Here is a 20,663-nt window from a genome sequence, read left to right as displayed (position 1 = left end):
AATAAAAGTCGTCAAGCCTCTTCAGCTTAACCTCTTTGTGTGGTCATTCTTGATTTAACCCTAAACAAACATGTAAAGTGTTGTGTACCAGCAGCGTTAGGTGACATTTGCCTGATCAATGTTGAAAAGTCACTTGAAGCGCTTAGCGACCCGAGGGCATAAATTACACGTGGCGCAAAAATAAATTCAATTCCTCTGACTCCAATAACAAGCGTCCACCCGGAGACCTTGGTGCACAACGACACTTTGTAACCAAATCTTACTTCATAGCATTGTCACTGCTCATGGAGGAATGACAAATTCAGGAAATGTTACAGGGCGTCTTGTTTGCCAAACAAGATTTACATTTTTTACTTTTCGTCTCATTTTCCAAGATTGCAGAATATGAATTGCACGCTGCGTGTATATGACATCTACATAATCTGTTTCTTTTAATTGCGATTTTCCGTGAACTTATTATATATATTATTAAAGTGTAAATCGTTTGTAAATCCAGGGGTCACACATGGCTCAAGCACCTAGAAATAAGTAGCTAAGTAGGGCGTGCTGTGCATTCCCTAGGATAAGAGGTCTGTAAAGGGTTTTGTCCAGGAACATTCCTCTCTACCAACAGGTAAGACATCACCAAAACGGAAAATGTATAAAAGTCAATCCATAAATTATATGTATTGGCAAAATTGGAGCAAAATGCTCCAGGTGAAGATGACAGGTCACTCTAATATGACGCTGTCATTCCCTCGCGCCCTTCTAGGGATGTTGGCATGATGCTCACATGACATTTTAATTGCATTCAAGCATTGCAGCCAATCAGTATCTGCTAATGGTCTGCAGTGCTCACACTTCTCTTGGACATCTGAGTTTCGTCTGAGAGAAGTGTGAGTGTTGCAGACCATTAGTAGCCACTAATTGTTATGTAAGGTGCCCAAGCGAGGTAGTCGTGGGCGAGCTGCTGCTTCTGCTCACTCTGGCACCCTACAGACAAAGTGTGTCCCCTTTCTGGAGTGCTGTTGTGTATGTGGTGCTTCTAGCTTACTTATGGCCTACAGGCCTCCTCTGACACCAGGAATTCCTCTTCTGGAACCAGGGCAGCAATCAATCCAAGGGACACAAGATTCATATAAACAATCACTTTTACTGGGTAATTGGCAGTCTTAAGAGGCAGGTATAAAGGATAAGGCCCAATGGGTTATCATCTTTCCCACAGGTACTGAACACAACTTCAGCCCTGGTTCTTGGTATAGGTAGAGTATCCCTCATGCTAACTTCTCTAGCCCTAGGAATTCTTCTCCATCACTAGCAGTATATTCAGATTCCATCTCACTCCATCTCTGAGAGCTTGAGTACAATATCTCCTGCAGCTTAGCAAGTAGAGTGTGCCCCCAGACCCCGATATCTGTCTCGAGGTTCCCAGGCTGGCAAAGGGGACTCGTGCAGAGGGGTTCTCTGGCAATCCACTGCCCGAGGTTCTAGGCCCATGTTGTCCCTAGCAGCCCTTAACCTGTGACTGCTGCTTGTGACCTCTCACTACTCACTGATTGTCACTTCCTGAACGTCACACTAACTCTCAGTTCCCCCCTCCCTCAACTGGGCCAACCGTTACAGTTAACCCTACCTAAGCTAAACTGCAGCCCCAGAGAGATATACCTTCAGAAACAGACATTTAACCCTTTACAGTGTCAGGGAGCAGACCATCACCTCCACCACTCCTAAAGTTATGCCACGTGAGCGCTGCGGCCAATGTCACGTGAGTGCCAGAAGACCCGGTGCCAACATCAATGAAACAGTGCAAGTGTGGGAGGTGAGTGAGTTTTTATTTTCAATGGGGAAGTACAGCATAGTGTGACTTCTCTAACTGTAAAGAACCCTTTCCTATCTCCTTTTCAACACATGCAATGAATATTCCCTGATCCTTCATAAAGCCTTTGGAAAGAATAAATCTGGTATTGGATCTTTCCACTGACCACACATTTATCCATTTAAAGAAGATCAGCTTGAAAAAAAAAAAACATGCCTCAGGTGACGGGCACACGACATATTTTTCAGACGGATTCCACCACGGAATGTTAAATGGTTATCCAGGACTTTTTTTTCCTTATGGGCCTAAAATCTAACAAGCAGTTAGTGGTCGACTACCTGCATGTTTTACCCGGCGCTGGCTCAGAGTGGTTACTGACTTCCTCTTCAGTACTGCTCTGTTGACGGGGCGTCACTGCCGACGTTATGCTGATTGAGAGCAGACTCCCCGCAGTAAGGCAGTGGGTAGCTGGCTGTCAATCAGCATGACGTCAGCAGTCACGCCCCGTCAACAGAGTAGAGCGGAAGAGAAGCTCCTGCTCTGTCAACGTGAAGTCAGCAGAAGCCGCTGAATTGCTGGCATTCGCTATCTGTCACCACTGTGTGCCGGCAGAGATTAGCGCCAAGCACAATAGGTAGCAACTTTCTGTTCACTAGGAACAGGCAGCCCGCTACATCGTAGGGATTCAGCTTAGTCTTACTGTAGGGACAGCTTTCCCCTATCTTTCCTTAGTACATGTTGCAGATCATAACAGTAAGTCCAGCCCAAAAAACTAAAAGGAAAGAAATTCGGGGATCAGTATGGTTTCCGTCCAGGATTTGGCTCAACGCCTGCAGGGATTGTCTCTGGAGGTGGCCGAGCTTCAGCAACACGTGAGTAGCTGTTCTGGAGCGCATTTTGTCGAACCCAAGGTAGGACTGCCTGATGTTTTTTATGGTAAACAGAGAGATTTTTTTACTTTAAAAATGCTTGTTTGTTATATTTTCATTTGAGATCAAGATCCTCTGGGAATGAATCACAGCGCATTGGTTTTATTATGTCACTTTTGTGCAATGAACCACAGGGCTGGGCCTTTTCTCTCCAGCCTAATGATCCGTGTTTAAGGTATGTTGAAGAATTTTTTTCTGCTATGGGGCTATTATATGACGATCCTGATCGAATCTCATCTGCTGAATCAGAACTTAGACGTTTGAATCAGGGGTCAGATGATGTTGAAAATTAATGCACACACTTCAGGAGATGGGCTTCAGAAGTTAAGTGGAATGATCCTGCACTGAGATGTTTATTTCTTGCTGGTCTGAATAAAAGGGTTAAGGATTTGCTAATTGCATTCCCCGCACCCGAGACTCTGCAGGATGCTATGCAGTTAGCTGTTCGTATAGACAGGAGACTGAGGTGCAGGCTGAATTACATTACTCCTGTAATGTCAGTTCCTAGTCCCCAGAAAATCTGCTCTGACGGCGGAGAACCGATGGAGGTTGAGGGGATGTCACTCCGCTCTCAGGAAAGAGACCGGAGGTTTGCCGAGGGATTGTGTCTTTATTGTGGTAAAGCTGACCATTTGATTAAGTATTGTGAGCGTTGTTTAAGTAAAGAAAAAAAAAGGTCAGTTACGCCCGTATAACTTGTTTATGCTCTGCAGGAGTATTTATTTGTGGGAGTACTACTCTGCAGGGAGATTTGATTGAATTTCAGATATTTGTGGATTGTGGTTCAACACTTAATGTGATTGATAAAGGGTTTTTGGAAAGCCTTAAATTGAAATCCAAACCTTTGTCATCACCTATTTCTGTGATTGCTATTGATTACACTCGCTTGAAATGTATTACTCACAAGACTGCTGCATTTCCTCTCACTATCAATGGAGTTCACCAAGAAATTTTGGACTTGGTTGTTTTGGATAATTTACCCTCTCCAGTTGTTCTAGGATTGCCTTGATTAAGACTGCACAATCCTTTATTGGACTGGTCTACTAATGTGATTAAGTCTTGGAGTCCGAAGTGCTATGATAAATGTTGTAATGGTCGCATTGCGACTGTGGAAAAAGGGGAATTACCTGTACCTATTCAAGAATTTTGGAGGGTTTTTTTCGGAGGAGGAGTCGCAAGTTTTACCTCCTCATAGGGATTATGATTGCGCCATTGAGTTTGTTCCGGGAGCTACTCTTCCCAAAAGTCGCTTGTTTAATCTGACTATCCCTGAAAGAAAGGCCTTGGAGTAGTATATAGAGACTAGCCTCGCTGCTGGTCACATTAGACCTTCTAAGTCGCCTGTGGCAATTGGATTCTTCTTTGTTAAAATAAAAGGACGGGGGTTTACGTCCATGTCTGGATTTTCGTGAAATTAATAAGATTACCGTACGCAATTCCTACCCATTGCCGTTAATTCCTGACTTGTTTAACCAGTTAGTGGGGGCCAAGTGGTTTTCTAAAATTGATCTCCGGGGGGCATACAATTTGTTACGAGTGAAGGAGGGTGATGAATGGAAAACTGCTTTTAACACTCCGGTGGGTCATTTTGAGAATCTGGTGATGCCTTTTGGTCTTACCAATGCACCTGCATTTTTTCAGAACCTTATTAATGACATCCTGAGACCTTTGATTGGTAAGAATGTGGTTGTGTATTTGGATGATATTTTGATTTATTCACCAGATCTAGAGTCCCATTGGCAGAGTGTACGTGAAGTTTTGCAGTTATTGAGTGATAATTCACCCTTTTCTAAGCTGGAGAAATGTGAGTTCGCTGTGCAGATAATTTTTTTTTTGGGCTACATTGTCTCCAGCGAGGGCTTTGAGATGGACCCGGTGAAGGTTCAGGCTGTGTAGGAATGGCCTAGGCCTATTGGTTTGAAATCTATACAGAGATTTTTGGGTTTTGCTAATTATTACAAGAAATTCATTAAGAATTTTTCTGTAATTGTTAAACCTCTAACCGATCTCACCAGGAAAGGTGCGAATACGGCCCAGTGGACTACTGAAGCCATTGAAGCGTTTGAGTATCTCAAAGAGAGGTTCAGTTCTGCCCCTATCCTTATGCAGCCTGATGAGACCAAGCCTTTTTTGGTCGAGGTCAATGCTTCATCGGTGGGGGTCGGAGCAGTTTTGTCTCAGGAGAACCAGGGTGGAGTACATCCTTGAGCCTTCTTTTCGAAAAAAGTTTCGGAAACCGAACTGAATTATGATGTTGGAAATCGGGAGTTGCTGGCTATTAAACTTGCGTTTGAACATTGGCGTCATTTTTTGGAAGGCGCTAGATTTCCTATTCAGGTTTTCACAGATCATAAGAATTTGATCTATCTGGATGCTGCCAAGCACTTGAATGCCCGTCAAGCTAGGTGGGCACCTTTTTTTACTCCGTTTCATTTTTCTGTTACCTATATCCCTGGTACTAAGAATGTTAAAGTCAATGCTTTATCTCGCAGCTTCTCTCCTACGGTCGGTGCCGAGGAAGAGGAGAGCATTTTACAGAAAGGAGTTGTGGTGGCGGCTTTGGACTCCGTTTTGGAGAATGGGATTCTGAAAGCTCAAGATGATGCTCCATCTAACACTCCCCATGGGAGGTTGTTCGTGCCTAGAGCCTTTAGGAGAGATTTATTTGTGGAGTGTCATGAGTCTCGGTTGGCAGGTCATCCAGGAATTTCAGAGACTAAGAGACTTATAAGTCGCAGTTTTTGGTGGCCTGGATGGCAGAAGGAAGTCATCAAGTGGCTGCGTCAGTGTACTGTGGGTGCTAGGTCAAAGGCTTCACATACTCCTGTTGCGGGGTTGCTTTGCCCTCTGGAGGTTCCTAGTGCCCCTTGGACGCATCTCACTATGGATTTTATTACTGATCTTCCTGTGTCCGAGGGTTTTACTGTCATCTGGGTGGTCGTGGACCGTTTTAGTAAGATGTGTCATTTGGTTCCATTCATTAAGTTGCCCTGCGCCAAGACACTCGCTAAGGGGTTTGTTAAGGAGATTGTCAAGCTCCATGGCGTTCCCACGGATATTGTTTCTAATAGAGGACCTCAGTTTGTGGCTCGCTTTTGGCGTGCTTTTTGTGACAGGTTGGGAGTCCATTTGTCATTTTCGTCTGGTTATCATCCTGAGTCTAATGGACAGACTGAAAGAAAGAACTAGGATGTTGAACAGTTTTTGCGTTGTTTTGTGGTGGACGATCAAGAGGTATGGTCTGAGTTTCTGCCTCTCGCAGAATTTGCTCTTAACAATCATACATCCTCCTCTGCTGGGTGTTCACCTTTTTTTTGTTGTACTGGGAGACATCCGTCTTTTGGTTCATTCTCCAAATTGGGGTCGGCGGTGCCAGAGGAGGAGAATTTTTCCGGTGATTTGGAGAGAGTTTGGACTAATGTATGTTGTAACCTTCAAGAGGCTAACTAGAAGTCCAAGAAGTATTTTGACAGGAAACGTAAAGAGGTCTTGTTTACTGTGGGTGACATGGTTTGGTTGTCCTCAAAGAACCTGCGGTTGAGGATTCCCTCTAAAAAACTGGGTCCTAAGTTTGTGGGTCCATTTAAGGTGCTTCAGGTTGTTAACCTGTCTGCTGTTAGGTTGGATGTCCCTACTTCCTGGAAGATTAATCCTGTGTTTCATGTTTCCTTGTTGAAAAAGGCTGACGTATCTGATAGGGACGCCACTGTCACAGTTCCTCCTGTGGTCGAAGACGGTGAATATGAAATTTCTCATATCTTGAATTCTAGATGGCATAGAGGGAGATTACAGTATCTTGTCTCCTGGAAGGGTTTTGGTCCCGAAGACAACTCCTTGGTAAGGATGGATGATGTCTCTAGGCTTGTTAAAGCTTTCCACAGGAGGTTTCCGGATAGGCCTGGGCCTGGAGGATCCGGAAGATCCTCATAAAAGAGGGGGGTACCGTTAGAACCCTCCTGTGTGTTTTTTCTATCTTGTGGTTTGCGGTCACGTGACCATCTGCCTTTATATTCCAGCTCCGCCCTTCTGGCTGTGCTGGACTTCAGTGTTTGACTGTTTCTCTAGCCTGGTGCTTCGGTGCCTTTCTCTGTCAGTTCGCTTGGTCCTCTGGGACCTCTAGTACATTTTTGTCAGTTTGTCTTTTTGTGTTCTGCAACAACATCTCTGCTTAGGAGGTGTCCCATTTTTGTCCCAGTCCTTAGTTCTTTTAGGGACCCCTCCCTTAATTCTATAGGTCTTCGTTCAGACTAGCCGAGGACTAAGGCAGGTCTGTTCGCAAGGAACAGGCAGCCCGCTACATCGTAGGGATTCACCTTAGTCTTACTGTAGGGACAGCTTTCCCCTATCTTTCCTTAGTACATGTTGCAGATCATAACACTATCCGCCTGTTCGTTTTGAGGCCCATGGTAAAAAAAAATCCCTTTAAGGCTTTTGAACATCTTTTTTAAACTCTTCAGGTTTTTAAAAAAGCCAAGCGGTTAACAGAAGTGACCTGTCCATTTTTCTGGTATTTTCCACTTGGAAGAAGCTCTATATTTTACAAAAGCAAAAAAAACCTCAAAAGACAACCGGACTTCTTTTGAAACGTTTTGCCATTGTTTTTCCTTTAAAAAAAACAGTAGCGGTTTCTTAATTATTTAATAGAGTGAAAAACAACTGGAAATCAACAGTGAAAAAATAAAATGAAAAAAAATAATGGAAATCCCTCCAAAAAAAGGGCAAAACTGTTAGAAAAACACTCAATGAAAAAATGACACAAAAAAACACATCAGAAAAAAAAACGCCAGTTTCCTCAAGCGTATTCTGCCTGAAAAAGTCGACAGATTCCCATAAATTTTAAACACATTGTGTTACCCTCTCCAGCGTTCATATAACCATTTACAATTGTGTAGCTTAAAATCGAATGAGCTAAGAGAAAACAATTAAAATAGCACCTGTTTTATAATATAAAACCACATAAAACCCGCAGAAAACAGAATAATATTTCTGTTGAATCTCTGCTTTTGCCATTTGTAATTGACATCCCTGTGCCATTCCATGCCCAGAGACAAAAAGAAAGTTTGGTATTAATTATAAAGTTGTAGAACAATAGAGAGTCTAGAGCGAACATATCAAAACATTTTTTTTTTTTTTTTTATAAAAACTTGATTGTTTTATAAATGTCATTAAATTAGAAAGTGTTTTAGAGGGCGATATCAGCTATTGTTATCATCAGTGCATAATAAGCACATCAATGAGCAGCTATGAGCCAAACATTTAGCACTTTTGCAGAACAAAGAGAGTTCAAGCAGCCAAAAATGAATTAAAATGCAAGAACAATAACTCTGCAAAACAAAAAAATATCACTTATCAACAGTTAGTAAGGCAAATACTGTACATGCACGCAGCATAGCGTATTGGCACAAATCAGCCTTATTTAGAAGGTTAATATACAGTTTTGGGGCACTTGAGCCCTATAGGGAGCCAATGACATAAGGGGCTGTTCACACTGCAGTTGGCAGCGCATTAATGTATCTTTCTGAGGAATTCTATCTAAATCCCCAAAGAACAGAATTCAAATATACCCCTGATGGAGCATTCACATGGCGTTTAGGCACCCATTCATTGGTTCTCGTTGGGTCTTGGGTCCAAACCCTCCACAAAACGGGATTCGGTTGTATTCTCCAATGGGTACATAGACTATAATAGTGTCGTCAGAGCGAGCGTGAGTTCTGCCGTGCATAATTTTTGGCCGTGGAGGCGGACACCGAGACATAGTAGACTGTACTTGATTCTATCGAAAATCAAATTCAATTTGAATTTTACAAAAGATTCAGTTTAGTCTGAATCCCAATTTTTTTCCCTATTGGCTTTAGTTGAATTCTGCTTAATGGCAGCTAGGTGGGTGGATTCTAAAAGCCTGGGGATGGGTTTTAAAATGATAAATGCTCACCTCTTTCCAATCCCCACCTGTCCACCATCACTTGTCCCCCTAATGCAACGCCATTTCATTGCAAGAACTAGTCAGCATTGGAGGTGCCAAAGACCACTATAAAGACAGAAGAGGACTGGAGGACCAGGCGGGGAGCTGTGTGGGTGGACAGATGAGTGTCAGGAAAATGAGATTATAATTTTTGTTTTTTAAACCCTATGTTTATCATACTCCGGGTTCTGATGAGACCTCAGAGTAAAATAAGGCACATTTTATTCACATCAAATAGATTCAATTTGAATTAAATTTCCTGTACAAAATAGAGCTAATCTGACAAGTTTGAATTTTGGCACATTCGCTCATCTCTATCCGGTATATTTCTAGATTCTAAGAGCTGACAGGGAGAAACTTATTACCAGCAGCAGGCAGAGATGACAGATTGATATTGAATTATATAAACAACAAGTTTTGGCATTTTAGCTGCTTACCAAAACATATTTAAGATATGGTTACATAATTAATATGGGTTTAACGTGCAGACTCTCAGCTTTAATTTGAGGGTATTTACATCCTAATTGGAGGAAGGGTTTAGGATTTAAAGCTCTTAGTAGAATACACTGAGCCTCTGCAATATACATTAGGGGACAGAATTTCTATATCACTAATCTATCGCTGAATGCCATTAGATAGAAGAAAAATACATATCATGAGAATCTATCCATTATGGAAAATGAGTAAAGGGGAAAGATATCAGGAGACAAAGAAAGGATCGAGATGGCAAACGACCCACAAATGGAACATCAGCTAAAACAAGTACCGGTATACACAAGGCAAACAAATGCCTCCGCATTAAATACATAATGCTGGAGTGCTACTGTAAACCTAATGGGATTCTTCAAAATTATTGATCCCTTTTTGCCAAAACTGCAAGGTGGAGGGAGCAAGAACCAAATCTCAATATGCTGACACTGAACTGAGCCAAACTAGATAAAAAAATAAATGATTTATAAAAAAAAAATGTACATAGAACCCTAGTTTATAATAGCAGTCCATCGGATCACAAATATAAATTTACTCCATCTATTCAAGTAGGTTACATTTATATGTGAATCTTCTATTACAAATACAAATAATAAAAGATACCATGTTTAAAACCCAGTCAGACCATATCAGCTAAATTCATCCTGTGTGGGCTAAAGGAAGAAAAGTCAAGGTAATTTCACTGCAGGTTTTTTTTACACTTAGTCGCTTGGACACTATATGTTTGTTTTAACTGCAGATGATTTTTTTTCTTTTGATTTTAGAAAAATTTAGTGGTGCAATATTGTAAGAAATTTGCTAAAATCCTTAAAGGGGTTGTCAATCTTTTCTTTATTTTAACAAATGTGTTGGGGACATGATTTTGTGGCACTAATATACTTTATAAGCATTGTATAAAGGATTTCCTGTATTTGTTAGTAAATCTTTCCTCACTGTCTGTATAGCTTCTCCTGCTGGTTCTGGAGGGGTATGTAAGCAGACCTGTCCATCAGTCTCCTCCAATTGAAAAACACTACACATTGGAAAGAGCATGATGTCTGACATCTGACAGTCACAATATTGCAAATGGATACCTAAAGTGAACTAGGTTCAGCAAAAGGTACAAGTAGGTAAAAGTAGAAGTAGATGTCATATAAAAGATAAATAAAGGTAAAGATACACAACGGCACACAAGTGAGCTCAACAGTCAGAAAAAACACACCCGATGTGCGTTTCGCACCTGGCTACATCAAGAGGTAATTGTTTAAAAAGCTGATCTTTAGACAGAGGGGGGCTGGCTTAGCTTCTTCTTTTTTTTTTCATGCAACACTTGTATTTGGCCCATTGTTTTATGCTTGAGCTGGACAAAAAAGTTCAGTAGCCAGAATGAAAAAATTCTGCATACAATGTTTTTTAATCCAGCACCATTGTAAGAGTGGTGGACTGTACTGTCATGTTCCTACCCCTGAAGACACCAATCTCGTCATGTATATAATGTTATGCGTTTTATACATATAATGTATTATGCGAAATGTGAACTAGGTACTGCGGTTTTAGTGTACACGGTGAATAGACTGTGATATGGTAGTATACAGAATAGGGTAGAGATATAGATTAGGATCTAGGACATAAGATAAGGATAATAGGCTTAGTACATACTGTTAAAGAGATAGCAATTATAGGGTAAGCATTATAGGTGTAATATATTTAGTGTATAATGTTTGGGGAAGCTTTGCCGGCTACATCCTGTAGGGACAGACTTAGTTAAAGGTCAGCACTAGCCCATAGTGGGAGAGACAAGTCCCAGTAAAAAGGGACTGCTTCCTGGTAGTGACTCAACTAGGGAAGTACAGTACCAAAGGTCAAGTTCAAGACCAGTGGGCTGCTAATGCCACTAAGTATCTGTGGCGCCCCTGCGGGTTCAGTCGCCACAGAGATACTGCATCTCACCCAGAGGTGTGGTACCCCACTCTCAGGTAAAGAGGGAGTACTGCCCGGGACCCACCCACCTGCATCCAACACTACACCATTCCAGACCAGCAGGAGGGGCAAGATGCACGTGTACAATGCTGAGCCCTGTCCCTGGTTGGAAGGGGGGGAACCGAGAGAGGGGGAACCATGTAGTGGGTGTGGGTGGAGGAAGTAGATCAGGGGAGCATCCTCAGTAGGAGTATAAGAAAGAAGGGAAACATCTAGAAGCAGATCAGTCAGTTGTGAGGAGACAGTACAGAGGAGAGAGAGTTGGGGAGCAGGAGCTCTGCTCAGGAGGAGTGGAGAAAGGAGCAGGGCCTAGTCTGAGACTCCCAGGAGGAAAGACAGACAGAGAGGATGGGAGCAGAGTGAAGGCTCCACAGACAGAGGGGATCCCAGGGGCACGGTGAGTGCAGAGGCCACCCGTGCGCCCGAATCTACATGGACGTGGAGGGATCAGGCCACAGAGGGGACCGGCCCCTAAACTAGTGGAGAAGAATCAGGCTTAGCTAGATAACCAGAGGCTACTGTACTTTCAAGGTGCAGCTGCCCACTACCACAATTATATCGCCGAAAAGGTGGCTGCATAGGGTCCAGGGGACTGCAGGTCGCCCGACAAGATCCGAGGCTACCAGCTTGGGACACTGATTGTGAGGCGCAAGGCAGGAGGGTGAGAGCCAGCGCAGGAAGACGACTGAAGAAGAAACATAGAACGGAATCCCGTTTAAGTACTCCTGAAATACCTGAGAGCTGCTGAACCCCTTCCTTGGTGAACGACGTGGGTGGTTATAAGCTGGCAGTTGTAACCTGGAGCAGCGTGATAACTGTGAGTAAACCTTGAAGACTGCACCCCACTGTGTCCTGGAATTATTGCTGCACCATCATCAGCCCTGCACTACACAGCATAGCAACATCTACCTCATAACATCCCTATCCTGCCCTGGAGGTAAGTTCTGACTGTGGAGAGCTGAACCAATTCTGCTGCGTCACCATCAGCTCCAGAGGATCAGCACCGCAGCGACGGCCCCATATAGCCGCATACCACAGGTGGCGTCACGAACATTATTTCTATAAAAACTCCATTCCCCGTTTACTTTTCCCATTTTATTGACCGCCCTGTGTCACGGACTGGGTCACTGCCACTATGACATCCCCCAGCACAGCATCGACCGGCCCGGCTACAAAGTACCCCACGGCCCAGGGGGCGCGTCATATATCTATCGTTCATGAAAGTGGGAGGCCTTACTTGAATCCCTTGCGGACATTCCTGCAACATCCGGCGCTCAATGCTTGGTACAGGTACTATGGAGAGTGCCTTATCCTCTGGTGTACAGGGGATGATGGATGTGGAACCGCGAGAAGGGAAGTTCAAGGATCCCGGGAGCACTGCGGGACTGGACGAGAAATCCCATGGGCTGAAAAAGCCAGCAAACATAGGGATAGTCCAGGAAGAACGGATAGCGATGCTGAGGGCGTTAAGGATCAAGCAACGGGAAGAGTAGTTCCAAATACTGTGTGTTGCAATCTGATGAACTTGAACTGTCCAGTGAACTTTTACGTGCTGAAAGGAACTGGGTGTCCTTTGATCTATGTGCAGTGGCTACTGAAGATGGACGCCTGGAGAAGGCCGACAAGTGATTGTGATCCACCCCACACGATAGCACATTAGGACTAGGGCACAATTTTCCTGTAAAGTGCCGGGGCATTATGAAGAAGCAGCACCGCCAAGGCTACCACCTGCAGTCACTTTACATCATAATTGAGGTTTCCTTCTGGTGTTTATCTACCATGGAGAAGGGAAAATTTAACAGATGGCTGGACTTTTTGAAACAAGGTCTAACCCAATTAAATACATGTATTCATATGGAAAAAGGCAGCAAGGTTTAGAGGATAGAAGTACAAAAAATGTAACATGGAAAATAGGCAGACCCAACTCAGGTTGGGTATATGCACTGGACATAACTCGAAAATGCAGGGAGCAAAGTTGTCATAAAACTTTGATGGGTTATACAACTTTTTGAGACAATCAGTAACTGGATTTAAAAAAAAAAACTTAGGTGAAGTGTGTTCATTAGTGATGAGCGAGCACTAAAATACTCGGGTACTCGTTGCTCGAGTCGAGTAAATATTAATGCTCAGGTGCTCGACCTGAGCATTGAGTAGAATGTAAGTCCATGGGAAAAGTAAGCATTTTTCCAGCGCACCCCCCTCCGGAGGTCTGGAAGTGGTCTAAAAATTTGGCCAAATCAAAGGGAACAGTGCTGAAATGACATGGGAACAGCATGTGGAAGACCCCTGGAAGCATCTGTGAATCCCAGGTCACTGCTGTGAACAATGTTATCAGAGTATTACGCCACTTTTACAGACTCACAATAAAACATACAAAAACGAAGCGAAAATGGATTTTCCTGGAAAACATTCTTTCCAGGGTAATGACTAGTATATAAGGCAAAATAAATAACCAAAAACAAAAATGCTCATCCACACCTTGGGCTATGTTCACACGTAGTGTTTTTGCACTTTCGCAATTCTTTCAATGGTGAAAAATACATTCACCAGTAAATGTAATTTTAACATTTTACTACCTCATCTGGCCATGTGGTGTATGAGACATGATCAGACACATCCTGTTTCACTTTTGATGGAGGGACTCAAAGTCACAAAGCCTATTTTTACATCAGGTGGCCCTTACTATTGTTAGAGGGCATAGCCATATATTGCTACTGCAATATAACTTATCCATCAGAGGTGGTCAAATTATCTTTTTCGTATATATTCTGTAAAATTTGAAATTTGGATGTCCAGCAGGCGGCCCTCCAATTTATGGATGTCCAGCAGGCGGCCTCACAATTTATAGAGTGGCAGCAGACAGCCTCCAATATTTTTAGTGGGCCAGCAAGCATCTTGGGGACAGATGAGACCAAGATAGAGCTTTTGGTAAAGCATATCATTCAAGTGTTTACTGTAAATGGAATGAGGCCTACAAATAAAAGAACAATGCTTACAGTCAAATATGGTGGAAGCTCAAAGATATTTAGGGGTTGTTTTGCTGCCTCTGGCACTGGGTACCTCGACTGTGTGCAAGGCATCATGAAATTTGAAGATTCCCAAAGGATTTTGGGTCGCAATGTGCCCAGTGTCATGAAGCTGGATTTGCATCCTAGGTCATGGGTCTTCCAGCAGAACAATGACCTCAAACATACTTCAAGAAGCACCCAGAAATGGATGTAAACAAAGCACTGGAGAGTTCTGAAGTGGTAATTCCAGCTTCAGTAACGTCAAGTCTCCCTCCACTACCTTTTACATACAGAAGCTACAGAGAAATGGACATATTAAATCATTACATTTTGTTATCTTTGATTAAGATTAATTTCTGTTAAATTTTAAAAATTTCTGACTACTCCGATGATTTTCTGTCAACTATGATAAATTTCTGTCAACTTTGATTAATTTGTGAGTACAGATCACTGTTAAAATTATGAAATCGGTCAATGAGTGTATGGAAGAAATCAATCTAGTTGTGGACTGTGGAAAAGATGTATGCGACCAGAATCAACACTCATTTCCAGCAGATGTTACCACCTAGCACCTTTCTGCATTCTAAATGCAGCTAAGAGCGGTGTCAATAGGGAATAGAATAGATTTTTTTTGTTTGGTTGTAGCAGCAAGGGGTATAAGGCAATAATCCTTGTCTGGATGCGTATAATACGATATCCATAGTGCGATAGCTCATCCATACACAAATTGCAGATGAGAGGTAATATTGTAGAATAAAAAATTGAATTTATCCAGCCCCGAAGAGTTTTTTTTTGGTACATGGCAGCACCAAACTGTGGAGGAATGCAAGCAATCCTGCCTGCTTTGTTGAATTTCTGAGTACAGATCACTGTAAAAATTATGAATTAGTCAATGAGTGTATGGAAGTAAATCAATCTAGTTATGGACTGTGGAAGAGATGTATGCGACCAGAATGAACACTCATTTCCAGAAGATGTTACCACCTAGCACCTGCCCTATTCTAAATGCAGCTAACGGTGGTATCAATAGGGCATAGAATAGATATTTTTTGGTTTTGTTGTAGCAGCAAGAAGTATACGGTAATAATCCCTGGCTGGATGCATGTAATATGCCATCCCTAGTGTGATAGCTCACCTGTACACAATTGCAGATAAGAGAGGTAATATTGTAGAATATAGAATCGATTTGAATTGCCCTTCTGTCACGACAGGGGGGAAAGATAAAGGGAGTCCAGACATTAGGGAAAGGGGAAGTGGTGACCTCCTAAACTGGACTAGCATCACCCTGTCTTCCCCTACCGTCCCTATACAGCCTCCGCAGCTGTCGCCAATCACGTGCCTCACCCTACTATCCCTGGCGTAAGGCTACAACTGGGGGTGGAAGGAGATGAGCACTAGTCAACCTCTGCTAGCACTCTAAAGACAAAAGGGGAAGGCAACACAGGGGAATTACAACTTAGCTTTACAAGAAACTCCAAAAGGGCACACGGCGTCAAGACTCCAAAGAGGACGTAATGCTACTTCAGCCAAGTTCCAAGAAGGAATAAGTATAACCGGCGATGCCCACCTAGACAGACCAAATATATATACACCCAGGCCAGAGGGAGGAAGTCGCTGGGTCCTAAAGACAACCTCCTATCTAGGAAGCTGTCTGCAATGCCAAACGTGGAGATCTCCTACAGGCCACTGCAGGGCGACTGTCTGTCACCTCTGACACACCCGTGACACCTTCCCATTATTAAGGAGTGGGTCTCCTTTAATGCTATTGCATATGCAGTAAGTTCAAGGGCTGACAAAAATTAGGACGCACTTCAATACCTCTCCGAAGAGACTAGTAGTGGAGGGGCTCACTCAAATTTTTTTTTGCCATTATTAAGCAGTGGGTCTCCCAGACTGGTAATGCACATGCACTAAGTGCATGGGCTGAAAAACATTTGCCCCATTTATTGTACAGAATGTTAGAGGTAGGCCACTAAAAATAGTTCCTACGTGCATCATAAACAAGCATAAAAAAAATGATGTGGGTGTTGCATGATGGTCACCCTGTTTATATGGTGGTGGAGGATGAGGAGAAGGAGAAGTAGGAGGACAGCATAAAATAGACGAAATCCTGAAGCATATACCCATGTCTGGGTGTAAAGGGGCGCGCGGGAATAGACCCTCCAACAAAAACCACTTTGAGTTTAAGTTCCTCAGCTATCATCCGGTGGTGTTGAGAAGTCTGGCCTAATCCAGCCCTTGTTCATTTTGATAAGAGTCAGCCTGTCAGCATTTTCAGTTGACAGGTGGATGAGCCTATCAGTTATAATACCCCGCTCTGACAAAACACTAGTGGCAGGGCAGGCCAGGACCTCCAAGGGGTAGAGAGACAGTTCTTGCCACATATCCCGCTTGGATACCCAATAGTTGTAAGGCACAGAGGAATCACGGAGGATGCTGTATGGTCACCAAGGTACTCCTTCAGCATCGTCCAAAACTTATCCCTCCTTGTCAGAGTACCTCACGATCAGGGCCTGGACGCTGGGAAGGTCTGAGAAAACTGTCCCAGACCTATGACAGTGTTCCCCCTGCCTCTGCTGCATCTGGTTTGTGTCTCCCTCGCCTGTACTCCTTGGTTGTCCAAGAAACTGTGACATCTGCCACCAGCGTTGTCAGATGGGAATTTTTTAAAATAATTCTTTAACACGGGTCTTCTGGTACCGCAACATTTTATTAGACCTCTCCACCATGGGAAGGAGAGATAGAAAGTTCTCCTTGTAGCACGGGTCTATAAGTGTGACCGACGAGTAATTACTGTTGCCCAAAATGCGTACAATGCGAGGGTCACGGGAACGGCAGTGGAACATAAACTCAGCCATGTGTGCCAGACTGCCAACAGCCAAGACTTCCCTGTCCCCACCAAGAGGACGACTGTCCATGTTCTCCTCCTCCTCTTTCTCCCTCTCCTCAGGCCATCCACGCTGAACAGACGGTATGAATATGGAGTGGGTAGTACCGTCTGTAGCGCAGGAATCCAGCTCCTTTTCCTCCTCTTCCGTGTTGAGATGAGACGAGGCTGGGCTGTGTAGCATGACCCTGTATAGTTCCTTGCTCCATCTCATCCTGCTCCACCTGCAAAGCCTCCTCTTTAATTGTGAACAGTGAGTGTTTCCGTAGGCAGAGAAAAGGGATGGTGACACTAATTATGGCGTCATCGCCGCTCACTATCTTGATGGAGTCCTCAAAGTTTTGGAGAACCGCACAGATGTCTGATGTCCATACCCACTCATCAGCTCTTTTGTGCAGAGGCTGACCGGTATACCTACGGGCGTGTTGAAGCTGACTCAACAACTGCCCTCTGCTGCTCAGAAATCCTTCCCAACATATGCAACGTTGAGTTCCAACGCGTGGTGACATCGCACACCAGTCAGTGAGCTGGAAGCTGAAAACGCTGCTGAAGCACTGCCAGGGCGGCGGAAGCTGTAGCTGACTTTTGGAAATGGGCACACATGCAGCGTACTTTCACAAGCAGCTCAGGCAGATCAGGGTAGGTTTTGAGAAACCGCTGAACCACTAAGTTGAGCACATGGGCCAGGAATTTTACGTGTGCGAGGTTGCCAAGCTTCAGAGACACCACCAGGTTCCGGCCATTGTCACACACGACCATGCCTGGTTGTGACGCGCCCCCAGGGCCGTGGGGTACTCGGCAGCCGGGCCTCTGGTTGCCGGGGGATATCACGGTGGCTGGCCCGGTCCATGACCCAGGGCGGTCAGTGAAATGGGGGAGTACTTTTATATGGGGTTTTTGGGATTTTTCGTGACGCCACCTGTGGTGTCTGGTGAGGATCACCAGCGCTGCAACAGTCCTCTGAGGCAGATGGTAGGGCAGCTTGTGATGGAATGGCTCCCCACAGATGGAGCGGGCCTCAGGGCAGCGTGGGGGATGTACTGGATGGCGGTGCAGGGGACAGACGGCAGGACAGTCCCTCCTGATCTGTTGCTTTACTCTCTCAGCTTCTGGCCTGCCTGGAGCTGGGCCTAGCTTGGTTACTGTCTCTCTATGCACCTGCTGACCTGGTGGTAGGGCCTTCTCTTTGGAGATTACTCTCCCTGGATGCTGGGACCTCTGTGACTCCTAGCCCTGGTACTACAATCAGCATTAGGTGGACCTGGGACCTGTAGTTCTCCAGGGGTTCCGGTGGTTCCTACTGGGTGTAGGGAGTCCCTGTAGGCGCGGACCCGGTGTCCGGTATATAAATCGGGGTGAGCTTACTATGCTCCTCTGCCCCCTTAGCTCCACTCTCCTTTTCCTCTCGCCGTCGACCACACTCGGGGCCCTCACTACTTGGCAGCTGGCGTGCTGCATCTTCACTGCTCTCTGAGCGTCGGCACGCTCTCTGCTCACTCTGAGCTGTGTTCCTCTCTGAACACTGAACTGAAACTAAGACTAATATGTATAAGCAAAATAGGATACTAAGATTCATTACACCTATAATGTTCTTATTCAAAGAAAAAAATGAGGATAACCTGTATAGATTAAATTAATTCTCATCCCTCATTTAAAGATAAAGAAGTCATATACTGAGTAAAGATACTATATCAAAGAAGTTTTTATTACAGAGACAAAAACACACCCCTTTACATAAAACAATTGCTAGCCCCTAAAACAAGAGAAGAAAAACCCCATTTAAAAATAGAGGCAGTGTGGTTTTAAAGAGTAACTAGATATGACACCATGATAAATACATAATTGTAGTACAGAAAAAATACAGGGGTACAGTAAGATTATAATCAAATATAATTCACATAGGTCATATATAGCATGCAGACAAGATTATGCAGACCCTCCATAGGATCTAGCAATAGCGGATAAACAGCTTGTAAATCGCATATATGCAAAAGATCAATACAGATGCAATAAATTGTAATTGGTATAGGTCATGTAGAATATACATATAATCAAGATCTAGCATAGGATCTGGAACAAGCAGTTAACCAACTTGTAAAAGGTATATGACCCCTAAGCGTCGCTTAGCACATATAAGCCACACCAAAACATGCATTTGAGTTGATCAGCAATATTTTAAACATAATACCCCAAAGTCAGTAAACAAATTTATACAAACCAAGTGCCATAATTGTAAAGAACCACACTGCTTCGTACCCCAACTTGATCGAAATCCAACTTTGAAATTTTGAAGGGAACTGGTAAATATCTTGGAAACTGCAGTAGATATGAATATCATTCCTAAATCCATCTTTGAGGGACTAATTGCCAAAATTCCCACCATACCTACGCTATACCTTCTCCCGAAGGTCCATAAAGACACTATTGACCCCCCTGGGCGGCCAATAGTGTCTGGAAAGAATGGGTTATGTGAGCCAACCTGTAGATTTCTAGACTACTACCTTAAGCCACTGGTACAGAACCTGCCTTCGTATATTAGGGACTCAACAGACCTATTGGTCAGACTCCAGAATATTACACTGGATCAGGATATAATCATGGCTACTGTGGATGTTGAGTCCCTATATACATCGATAAACCACGAGGAAGGTCTAATGGCGGTAAAATTCTTTCTGGAGCTGACTGATATGGACCGTCATTTGATTGAATTATTGCTTCAACTATTACGGTATGTTCTCACACATAACTTCTTTCTTTTTAAGGACAGGATATACCTACAGGAGAGGGGCACGGCTATGGGGGCGTCTTGTGCGCCCTCGTATGCGTGTCTCTTCCTGGGATATTGGGAACATGACATTGACTTCCCTGATCAAGATGATGGAGCGGTCCATATGTGGGTCCGCTTCATTGATGACCTCTTCTCGATCTGGCAGGGTGGTGAATATCAACTGAAATGTTTTTTCAATGAATTGAATAATAACAAACGGAACATATGACTGACATATTCTTCAAGCCCTGAGGAAGTAGATTTTTTAGATTTACGAATCAAAGGGGAGTGATGGCCGAATCTCAACTGACATCTATAGGAAAAAAACAGCAGTTAATTCTTTACTTAATGCTAAGTCTTCTCACCCTCCCCAAGTGATTAAATCAATCCCTACGGGACAGTTTCTTCGGGCCCGGAGAATATGTTCCTCGGATGCTCTGTTTGAATGTCAAGCCAAGGATCTAAAAAAACGCTTCAAAGCCCGTAACTATAACTATGATGTTATTCAACAGGGCTACGTTAGAGCAATGGCAACCCCAAGAGATCAACTTCTGAGCAACAAACAAAAGAAAGAAGATGAGCAGGTGAGACTGATAACATCTTATCATGCACACTGGAGGGAAATGTCTGCGATTTTTACCAGATACTGGCCCATCCTGTTATCAGACCCCACTTTAAAGAGCATCATATCATCAAAACCTTTAATAACCCCCAGGAGATCACAGAACCTGAGGGATATACTCATAAGAAGCCACTATACACCACCGCCAATAGAAGGCTTTATGTCTGGCCCTGGAAAACCTAAATGGGGCTGTTTCCCTTGTGGGTCATGTGGGGCCTGTCCACAGATTGACAGGGCATTTGATT

The sequence above is a fragment of the Phyllobates terribilis genome, unplaced genomic scaffold, assembly GCF_046119375.1.
Source record: "Phyllobates terribilis strain yellow unplaced genomic scaffold, ASM4611937v1 Scaffold_7__3_contigs__length_470593459, whole genome shotgun sequence".
Lineage (NCBI taxonomy): Eukaryota > Metazoa > Chordata > Amphibia > Anura > Dendrobatidae > Phyllobates > Phyllobates terribilis.
The sequence above is the reverse complement of the archived record's forward strand: the minus strand, read 5'-3'. Positions refer to the sequence as shown.